Genomic DNA, 12,209 nt, shown 5'->3' with positions numbered 1-12,209 from the left:
AAAGTTATTTATCTCCATACAAATAGGGTGTCTTTTCGCTATTATTGAAAGTTATATCAGAAATAAAGCATGAAACTGATGTTATAGAGTTACTTACACTAAAGATATGAACCTCACCGGGTTTTAAGTTTCCCAAATGAATAGATTTTATTGTCTCATGTAGGGTCTTTGTCACACATTGTTTCCCACATTTGGGCCTGGGCAGGCTGAGAGATATGAAACCACATGTAGAAACATCCCTTGTAAAAAGTTAACTGTGTAACCAATTTAAATGAAATGCATGTGTGAAGTGTATGGGCAATGTGCTCAAGGAAAATATGCTAGTAAATTGTGTAAGTGCTAAAATGAAAGTCGGTGAATAAGGAGCTGTGTTAGGCATAACAGCTCTAGAAGTAAGATTTTTCCATTTGAGATTAAGCCTTAATATTAAAAGGGAACTTCTCTCTCCAGGTGTCCCTAACTTCTCCTACAGAGCTGATAAGCAAACAGAAAGAATGAGATGCTGTGGTTTCCTATCACAGAGCCCATCTTCCCGCTAGCACGTCCAAGACCACAGACAGTATGGGGCACCACACCTCTTTCTTCTCCTTCTAAAGTCAACTGCTCTCCCTGCAGCCTTTCTGTGTGATCCTGGAGCATTCAGAGCAGGTGCTCTGCCATGCTACAGCAGCTCCCTCTTCACATACAAGGAGGGCTTCTGATTTTCAGTTTTCACTGCTAAACAGACAAAAACATTCAAATAAAAAAAAAAGTGTTTATCCAACAAACACTGGAAATGGTTACTTGTATCAAAGGGCTTGTCTATACAGAATAGTAATGCAGAATATGGGGATGTGATTACTAAAGGTGCAATCAGTTGTTGTACATTAGTTGGCCCTTGTGGACGCAAGTTGGTGTGCGCTCAAGGTTCTCCAGTGATAAAGTAGATTCAAACAGTACTACACTAAAGTGCACGAGGGAACATTACTGAAAAATTACTCATTACAGTAGTGTGATATACATTATTCATTAGAGTAGATACACAAGAGAGAGATGTGAAAACTGATTTTTTGACACCTACATAAAATTCAAAGTGCTAAAAATAAACCGTGGTAAAGGAGATTAATAAATTCTGAAAAACAGAAGCTCTATATGTAACTCAGAAAGGAAGGGATTCAGGAATAGAATAAGCTGCTCTGGCTTCTCTCCTGCTACTCACAACGTGGCTATGAAAACCCCGGGAGCAGAACAGGTATCGCACAGGCTATGCCTTTTCCTAGGGGAGTGCCTCACATAACACACACTGACACACGCAGTAAGAGGAGGAACAGGACAATTGGGAACTAGAGCTGAGCAAAAAAATTTGCCCAAAATTATAGACTCAGACTTTAAGGTCAGTAGAGACCAATATGATCATCTAGTCTGACCTCTTGCACAACACAGGCCACAGAACCTCACCCACCCACTCCTGTTATAGACCCCTAAATTATGACTGAGTTACGGAAGTCCTCAAATCATGGATTTAAAGACTTCAAGGTACAGTTCTCCCCCTGCCTCCCAAAAAATGCAGATTTTGGTCAACCAAAACATTTTGTGAATTTGTATATATTTTATCAAGTTGATTCAGTTGAAATAAGCACAAAAGGGAAAATTCAAAGCACATTGACAAGCTATTGACAGACTCCAAAAGTGCCAAAGGAGATAACACCTTCCGTCATGAAATAAATACCCAAGTGTGTTTACACAGGCTCTGAAAAATATTTGTATAGTTTCTATCCTGTTCTTCCTTTCATACTATTTTCTTGCATGCTATGTTTTGAAAAACATATTACAACTGTTACTGTAATTGCCTACACAGAATGTTTGATGAGAATTGTACCCTCAATATTGATGCAAAAATGATCAAATGATATTTTTGAAAATACAAGGTCATTACAAGCTTGTTTCCACCTTCACTGAATATTAAGATACAGCTACAAGTATGTTATAGCCAGGATGCTTGAAAATATAACAATGCCTGTGTATGTATGTTATAAAATGTTTAAGCTAACCAGAGGAAGTCCAGGAGACTTCTGCTCTGGAACCTTTGAGAGAAGCAAAGGTTAGAAAGATGCCCTCCCTTAGCTTAAAATCATGTTTATGAGCCCTAACTATGTAGTATTTAGACCAGGAGACACCTACTTCTAGTATAAAATACCAGTTTGGTACAAATGTAATCCTTATATTAAGAAAAGAAACCATGTAAAACATTTGTGTTTTAGCAAAAATCTTGATTGTAAAATGTAAATCGGAATGTAGGGTTGTGCTACCAGAGCAATAAATCTAGGTGTAAAGAAGGGTTTTTCATCCACTCAAGAAAAACTAAGTAAACCCACACAAAGAATGCTAGAACTATCATGGAACTGATTTTAAAATCTTCATTCAGAAAACCCTCTAGAAAAAATACACATAGCCGCAAGTGTTTTAAACCTGTGTTTATTACTTAAACATTGAAATGGCAAATTGTTTTGAACAGCATATTTGCACGTTATTTTGTCAAAATACAATGTAATTACTTCCTAATGATGTTGTTTAGGAATTTTTCATGTACAAATATGTTAAGGCCATGAAATGCTAAACTGATTAGCAACATAAGAAGCCACTTAAATATAGAAATTTATATTAAGGGGGGAAAATAGTTACTGGCAATATTTAAGCAACTCATTACTCCATTTAGGAAGACAAAAAACCTGTCCCAAAATTAAGTTGTTGATTCTTTATTTAAGCTAAAGACTAAACATTTTATGTAAAGAACATGAGTTGGATTTTTAAAAAACAGAATTTCTTTTCCAGTTGAACACTAATAAAATTTAGGAATATCCCAGGAAATCGATTGTATAATAAAAAAAGTTAAACTCAGACTTCGAAAGTTATCTGGGATTCTCCTGCCACAAGATCAAAGGCAACTGGAAATGTTGCACATTCATTAAAAAGACTGTATATTTAGAAGCTGAAGATGTCATCTAAGCCAACTCCTGAAAGCATGGAACCAGTGAAAGAATGACAGCAACTAACTTTTAATCTAAAAAAGCCTGAAAAAGGTGTGTTTTCCTATAATTTTAAGGATATAGTAAGGAGAAGACTATTAAACTTTGAAGTGAGCACAACCTCCACACCCACAGCTACTCTGCTTAAACAGCAAGAACTCTACAACTCATCTTGTACATCTCTACAAGCAAGCTATTACAGATGGCTAAGAAAACCAGAAAAGACTCAAAGCAAAACAGAAAACTCCCTAAGTCTTCAACATGGATTGGTGACAGGAAGTTAACAAAGACATTGTTAAGGTATTAGATTTATAAAACCAGTGATGGCTTGACTGGATTATGGGACTGCTATTGTAACTTAATATTTTAAGTTTCTCTTGTAAATCACCAAATGTTAGATGATATATTCCTGGAGCGGAAGCAAGGGCTAAATATTGGTAAACAGATAAATAATGGAATATAATTAATTTAAGATTGTTAATATTTGTTATGGCCTGTCTCAAGAAAGCTCCTTAAATGGCAGCTTCTAAGCAACTGATTTAAATATTTTCTTTGATTTCATAGGTATTAGTTAAGATTGCTTACTTTGCGCATCTATAAAATGGCTGGTTATGAATAAGTAGAGAGGTGCCATCTACACTTGAACAAATTGCCTGTACATAAACAGTCTTTTAGTACCTAGAAGACACTAAGTTGGGCTTAAAATAAGTTTGGGAAACAATATATTTTAGTTTTAACTTACCACATGAAGAATGCCCTAGGGGTGGTCAACTATCAAAGGTGTCAGATCTTGGTTTAAAGCTCTCCACAGAGAGAGACATAGAAGAAATTGTAACAGAGGTTACCAGGTTATCATTTAGGTTGTTTTGTTTAATGTTTTCTTTTCCTTTTTTTAATAGGACACCCATTGTTAATAACTGAGATTGCTTGCTTGGTTTTCATCATGGTGTCCCTTTAGGTATGTAAAGAACCCCTTTGACTAAAATAATGAGAGTCGCAGCAAAGTTGGCAATAAGAGAAAATTATTAATAGCTGGCCTACTATTTCTTGTTTTTCTGAACTAAAAAAATAGTAAATTATAAAAATAAATTACTTGACATCTGACAATTTAGATTGTCTAATAGTAAATCTAAGAAACATTGAGTCCAAAGGAAAATCATATGGTTATGTTTTCAGAAGACAAGACCACAGTCTGGTATATTATTTTGTAAAGATCAGAATATTTAAAGCAACAGACCTTGCAAAATATTTGTTTTTAGGGAGAGTCTTGACTTTAAAAGAATGTAAAAGTGTTTTCTATTCAGAATAAAAAAACTGATGCAGAAGAAATGTTATCAGAAGTCATAAAACTAAGCCACAAAAGTGGGCTTTCCTTTACCCTTCCCCCTCTGCAAGTGAAAGCATCTAATTTAAACCTACTCAAAAGGTGCTAAAGAATGATTTTATTGAAAGTAATTCCCTTAATATGCACTCTAAATGTTCAAATGTTAAGAAAAACATTGATGGTTGGAAAGTGTTTTGCATAGGAGTTTTGGTTACTTCTAACTCATGCATGTTTCCTCTTAATGGTGCAAACCTTGGTGGTTACTTAAGTGCTTGAGATGACAAGATTCTTTGAGATGTATAGTTGCAAATGTTTAATATTAAAATGCATGCATCTGATGTAGTAACTTCCTAATGTCATTGTAAATAGGAGATATTTATGTCCAAATATATGGTCATTTAATATTAGTTTCTTGAATAAGTAACCAGTCTAAATGTGGTTTATATTATTTGGGGAATTAGTTACCTGGCAATGCTTCAGCCACTTCCTCACCCAACTCAGAAAGATAAGAGTCACCTCCCAAAGATTAAGAAGAAAAATACAACTTCTTTAATGACTATTTGTGTAACACCAACCCAACACAAAGGTGTCAGCAGCAGGAATCAAAGCTGGGACTTCTGGAGCTTAATGCATGAGCTTCTACCCCTAAAACACACATCTCTATTAGCCAACGCTATAGTAGGCTCATCAATCTCTAAGGGGCTTTGCCATCACTAGGTGGGGATAGAATGCCTCTCCAAGCCAGCAGAGGTTACACAAGTTTAAAGACTATAAATTACTTTTGCTTGTTTTAAAAGAGACTATTTTGAGAACTTGAAAAACTTTCATATCTGATATAAGTTGAAGCAAAATTGCAACTCTTTAGATGAAGTCTAAAGGTGTCTCAGAACTGGACTGAACAAAGTTACAATTCTAACTCTAGATGTGTTCTGAGAATTTCCTGCCGCAAAGAACAGAGGCAATTAGACATATGTTAACAGACTACATATTCATGAGATTAAAATGTCACTAAGGCCAACCCACAAAGACATTGAGCCAACGAAAGTATGAAACTGGAAATAAGCCAGTTGAGAGTCTCTGGGTTAAGCTTAGAAGCAAGGGTGATGTCGTGGTGGGTGTCTGTTATAGACCACCAGACCAGGAGGACGAGGTAGGTGAGGCTTTCTTCAGTCCACTAGGGAAAGTTTCCAGTTCACAGGACCTGATTCTCATGGGGGACTTCAATCACCCTGACATCTGCTGGAAGAGCAATACAGCGGAGCACAAACAATGCAGGAAGTTTTTGGAAAGCGTTGCGGACAACTTCCTGGTGCAAGTGCTGGAGCAGCCAACTAGGGGCCGTGCTTCTCTTGACCTGCTGCTCACAAACAGGGAAGATTTGGTAGGGGAAGCAGAAGTGGGTGGCAACGTAGGCAGCACTGACCATGAGATGGTCGAGTTCAGGATCCTGACAAAAGGAAGAAAGGAGAACAGCAGGATATGGACCCTGGACTTCAAAAAAGCAGACTTTGACTCTCTCAGGGAGCTGACAGGCAGGATCCCTTGGGAGGCTAATATGAGGGGGTAAGGAATCCAAGAGAGCTGGCTGTATTTTACAGAAACCTTATTGAGGGAACAGGAACAAACCATCCCGATGTGCAGAAAGAATAGCAAATATGGTAGGTGTCCAGCTTGGCTTAACAAAGAAATCTTTGGTGAACTTAAACAAAAAAGAAGCTTACAAGAAGTGGAAGCTTGGTCAGATGACTAGGGAAGATTATAAAAATACTGCTCGAACATGCAGGAATGAAATCAGGAAGGCCAAAGCACAATTGGAGTTGCAGCTAGCAAGGGACATAAAGGGGAACAAGAAGGGTTTCTACAGGTATGTTACCAACAAGAGGAAGATTAGGGAAAGTGTGGACCCCTTACAGAATGGGGGAGGCAACCTAGTGACAGAGGATGTGGAGAAAGCTGAGGTACTCAATGCCTTTTTTGCCTCTGTCTTCACAGACAAGGTCAGCTCCCAGACTGCTGCACTGGGTGGCACAGAATGGGAAGGAGGTGAACATCCCGCAGTGCTAAAGGAACAGGTCCAAGACTATTTAGAAAGATTAGACATAAACAAGTCCATGGGGCCGGATGCAATGCACTCAAGGGTGCTGAGGGAGTTGGCTGAGGTGATTTCAGAACCATTGGCTATTATCTTTGAAAGCTCGTGGCAATTGGGGGAGGTCCCTGATGACTGGAAAAAAGCAAATATAGTGCCCATCTTCAAGAAAGGGAGGAAAGAGGATCTGGGGAACTACAGACTGGTCAGCCTCACCTCAATCCCTGGAAAAATCATGGAGCAGATCCTCAAGGAATCCATTTTAAGGTACTTGGAGGAGAGGAAGGTGATCAGGAACAGTCAACACGGATTCACCAAGAGAAAATCATGCCTGACCAACCTGATTGCTTTCTATGAAGAGGTGACTGGCTCTGTGGATGTGGGGAAAGCGGTGGACGTGATATACCTTGACTTTAGCAAAGCTTTTGATATGGTCTCTCACAGTATCCTTATCAGTAAGTTAAGGAAGTATGGGTTGAATGAATGGACTATAAAATGGATAGAGAACTGGCTAGAGCATAGGGCGCAATGAGTAGTGATCAATGACTCCATGTCTAGCTGGCAGCCGGTCACAAGCGGAGTGCCCCAGGGGTCGGTCCTGGGCCCGGTTTTGTTCAACATTTTCATCAACGATCTGGAGGATGGGGTAGATTGCACCCTCAGCAAGTTTGCAGATGACACTAAGCTAGGGGGAGTGGTAGATACCCTGGAAGGTAGGGATAGGATACAGAAGGACCTAAACAAACTGGAGGATTGGGCCAAAAGAAATCTGATGAGGTTCAACAAGGAAAAGTGCAGAGTCCTGCACTTAGGACGGAAGAATCCCATGCACAGCTATAGACTGGTGACCGACGAGCTAGGCAGCAGTTCTGCAGAAAAGGACCTGGGGGTAACAGTGGATAAGAAGCTGGATATGAGTCAGCAGTGTGCCCTGGTTGCCAAGAAGGCTAATGGCATATTGGGCTGCATTAGTAGGAGCATTGCCAGCAGATCACGGGAAGTGATCATTCCCCTCTATTCGGCATTGGTGAGGCCACATTTGGAGTATTGTGTCCAGTTTTGGGCCCCCCACTACAACAAGGATGTGGAGAAGTTAGAGAGAGTCCAGCGGAGAGCAACAAAAATGATTAGGGGCTGGAGCACAAGACTTATGAGGAAAGGCTGAAGGAACTAGGCTTGTTCAGTCTACAGAAGAGAAGAATGAGGGGGGATTTGATAGCAGCCTTTAACTACCTGAAAGGGGGTTCCAGGGCAGATGGAGCTAGGCTGTTCTCAGTGGTGGCAGATGACAGAACAAGGAGCAACGGTCTCAAGTTGCAAGGGGGGGAGGTCTAGGTTGGACATTAGGAAAAAGTTTTTCAGTAGGAGGATGGTGAAGCACTGGGAATGGCTTACCTAGGGAGGTGGTGGAATCTCCATCTTTAGAGGTTTTTAAGCTGCGGCTTGACAAAACCCTTGCTGGGATTATTTACCTGAGGTTAGTCCTGCTCTGAGCAGGGGGTTGGACTAGATGACCTCCTGAGGTCCCTTCCAACTCTATGATTCTATGATTCTGTGACTGCGGTTAATATTTAAATATAAATGACCCCTGGAAAGTAGTGTCTGACTTCTGCTCAGCCATATCTACAAGCAAGACTGCAAACAAGAAAGCTATAAAGCAGCACCAAGAAGCAACATTCCCAGTTCAGATTATGGTATCACCAGGACTCCAACGTGAGTTGCTGAGATGGTAGGGCTTTGATTAACTTCCAAAGAGTTAGATTTAAATGTTTCTTAGAATAATTTTAAATGAGATAGTGAAATGCTATTGTAACTCAAGATACTAACAGTTTCTCCTGTTAAACATCATGTTGTTTAGACTATATTCCTGGAGATATCAGTTATCATTGGTAAATAGAAAAATAGCATGATTTAATTTGGCTTTCGGATTATTATTCTTTAATTTGCTTGTCTCAAGAAAGCTCCTTGAATGGCTTATTTTAAATAACTGATTTAGTTAGTTTTTTTGGTTTGTTAGAATTTATTTAAGACTACAGACTTTTGCCCATTTACAAACTCTAAGTTATCAATCATACATCAAACAGGATTAACGTACCCTTAAATGAAGATTTTGCCCATATATAAATTCTGAGTTTCCATGATACATTGAAACAGGACTTGCTACTATGTTTGGCCATTTATGCCACCACAAGACATGAAGGTGGAATCTGCTTGGCGCAACGAGTGGGTCACTGGCCTGACCAACTGTCCATTGGTTTTGATCTGCAACCTTTGAACTGTTTTTGAACAGGAAAGGGCCAACTGTGCAGCGAATCTCTTTAAATGGGTTTTTCTAATGACCCACAATGCAGCTGCAGTCAACTCCAAACTATGCTGCATATTTTTGTTGATTTCCCACTGACTTATTTTGACGGTGGGCTACCAGCTCTCCACCTAGGTGATGATGATGCCATTAAATGGCTGAGCACATTGCACATATGCTAATATACTACATTTGAGGATTAATATTTTGGTTTTGGCTTCCCACAAGAAGAGCATCCCCAGCAGAGACAGAGCCACTCAAAGTTATAGTTGTTAAAATCTGCCTAAGTGAAGCATGCAGAAAAGTTAGTATCTAAAGAAGCCATTGATTATTATTTTATTTTCCTTTCTTCAATGATAAAATGATAAAAGTATAGAGTAGGTCTACACTTAGTGGCAAGTAGAGTACAAGCACTGCATACCCAGCTAGAATGGGTATAAATAGCAGCAGAGAGGCAAGGCTTAAGAGAATAGAGCAAAATGCCCTATATGCCTGAACTCCTAGGGTATGTAACCTGCATGGTTTTCTACATGCCCAAACAGTGCCTCCTAAGTCTACAATGCAGTGTACCCCGCTGCAGGGAAAGGCTCTGGCAATAAGGAGCTGCCAAAGCCTTTTCCCACTGCCTCCGCATTACCAAAGCCTTTTGCTGCCCTTTGTAGCTACATGGTAGTGAGTGTGGATGCAGCCTGCCTATCACTGTGGCCTGTAGCTACAAATTTAAATAAGGCCATAGGTAATAATTAATTATTTTGCTTGGTTTTAACCATGGTGCCCCCTGAGGCCTGACAAAGAACCCTATTGAAAAGATAGTGAGAGTCATATCCCTGAATTGGCACTGAGAAACAACCAAGATTTGGTTTATAGTTTCTTTTTTCTTATAGAGTCTAGACTATAAATTTGTAGTAATTTTTTAAATAAAATTACTTGTCACTCAACACTCCTTTCTAACCCACATTCTTCATTCAGCCAGCAACAACTGTGGGCTGAATGCTTTTCAGACAAGTGGCCACACTGCATTTTCAATTATAATGGAATAAATCTGGAATAACTCCATTATCCTCAACAGAATTAACATGCAGGCAACCCAAGATTTACATTGGCAAGCCTAAGAACAGTATATGGCCAAAGGTTTCTTTGTTTTCATATCTTCCTTTTTTATAGGTCTTAAAGACTGTCAGTTAATGAGATGGAAGGAATAAAGGTAAAAACAGAATACTTGTAGAATGGAAAATGTTAAGTTAATCCTAGTTAAATACAGAGGTGAAAGGAAAGAATGTTAAAAACACTGCACAACAGAAAACCCTATCTTGAGTTAAATATTTTCAGTAAGCATCTATTTTTCCTCTTATAACTAATCAAATATCTTCCTGATTGATAAATGGCATAAAAATACTACATTCCTGTTGAACCTCAAAGTAGTATGAATATTATGATAAGAGGTAGGATAATTTCAAGTTAACAAAATACCTACTCAGATCTGAGACCTCTACGTTCTTATAACAGCAGCTACCTCAGTATGAGCATTTCTTAAGAAATAGACCAATGACCTGTTGTGATTCTGGTTAATTTTCCTATCTGTTCAAAACCCTTCTCAGAATATTCAGTGAATATTAATATCTCATTCTAGAAATGTTACTTGGACCCTATATTATTTAAAATCAACACTTTATCAAAACTTGCCTTTCCTACCTACAGCGATAGATACTTTCATCAGCATTTCATTGCGCTTTTTTGATAGCCTGTAATTCATGCATTTCTAGTACACTCTCAGATCAGAAAATGATTTAGATCTTTTACCTAATTTATAACAGATGAAGGGGAAATTTAAGATGTTATTCATGTAAATGACAAATTTATAGCAATGTAGATTACTTTTTATATCGTTCAATTGCTTAATTTATTTGATCAAAGAGCAATAAAATAGCAATTTTTCTAATGACCGAGAGATATCAAATCATAGGAAAAGTGGACATTAAATTACAAAACATTAAAATGAAACATCAGCTGCAATCTCACTTTGAGATCCGGATATAATGTTTTCATCTTTTTCTGTACAGAATCACATGGAGTGAAAAAATACTTTGGTGAGTTATTAATTTTCATAAAATTAATGTTTTTCTACAGTGACAGGAATTATGCTATTACTTGTGTGGCAAAGGCATATTAGTGAGTGACAGATCTAGTGTGTCTTTTTTTTTTTTTTTTTTTTTTAAAAAGGACTAGGTTGTGTCCCCGGAAACCTATATGAGTAAGACCTCTCCTCTCCCCACATACACCTTCCATTGTACAGGAGAGGTCATCTGCTATTTGTATGGTATTATTCTTCCCCCTCTATAAACGATGCAGAGGGCTCTGCATGCAGATCTGGACAGGAAAGACATATCTCTCTTCTAGTGCCCAGAAAAATAATGTTAAATACTTAATTAACACAGGAGAAACCTATTGCAGTGTCACTCTTGCTGCTACCCAGAACTTTGACACTAATATTACACAGCTCCAACTGCACTCTTCCTCAGTAGAGAGTTTTGCACACACACAGTTACTATGTGTCACTGACCATAATAAATGGTGAGGGGAGGATGGAAAACCAGAGACCAATACATTTAAAATTTGTTTTTAGTATTACAAATGAAATATTGTTCTCTATGGCAGATTGCTTAACAACATAGCATTACAGGGACTGTGTTGCTCCACATGCCAATGATGCGACAGAAGCTACCAACTGCACCCTTTCCAACTAGAAGGGTACTCTAAATATTTTTTTTATCATGACTGTACTGAATAGCAATAGTTTTCAGAAAACCAGAAATTGGTCAGTTCAATAAATTTATTCAGTAAATACCTCAAAAATTGCTGTACGGCACTTACCAGTCACACTAGGTTACCCTGTGCCAGAGGCGCTCGCTAAAAAATTCTATCACCAAACAGAAGGGAAGCTGAGAGTGCATTTCCTTCCTCATATCAAGCTCACTCCATCTCTGGAAACTGCCAAAACATCCTGCCACAGAGTATTTATCCCTGGCGCTCATATGTTTTTCAGTTCTCTTGAAGCACAGCCTAATTGCACCAATTCTTTTGCTTTTGAAAGCTGCTCTTCACAGGGGAGGACACTCGTGGAACAACTTACAGGCCTTCCAGCCCCTCCCACTATACTCCTCCTAATTACACATGATGAGCACTGTACTATACAATCAATACATTTTGCATAGCTCCTAGGGAAAAATGTCAACATTTTCAGCAGTTGGATTTTAGCATATTTGTTCGCCAAGTGGAGTCAATTACTTCCTTGGTTACGGTTAAGATAAATGTGCTTGTTTAAATAACTAGATATTCCAGTCCATTCCTGTCCTCTCTGCAAGCACGTGCACCACGGGGTACAGCAGCTGGGTGGTGAAATTTTTGTAACAACACTTTATTAATAGAGTAAATGGGAAATGACAAACACGAAAGATGAAGGAAGCTACAAGATATTTGAAGATAAAAATG

This window comes from Emydura macquarii, unplaced genomic scaffold (genome assembly GCF_026122565.2).
Source record: "Emydura macquarii macquarii isolate MOO-44397 ecotype Brisbane River unplaced genomic scaffold, CSIRO-AGI_Emac_v2 contig_1119, whole genome shotgun sequence".
NCBI classification, from domain to species: domain Eukaryota; kingdom Metazoa; phylum Chordata; order Testudines; family Chelidae; genus Emydura; species Emydura macquarii.
The sequence above is the reverse complement of the archived record's forward strand: the minus strand, read 5'-3'. Positions refer to the sequence as shown.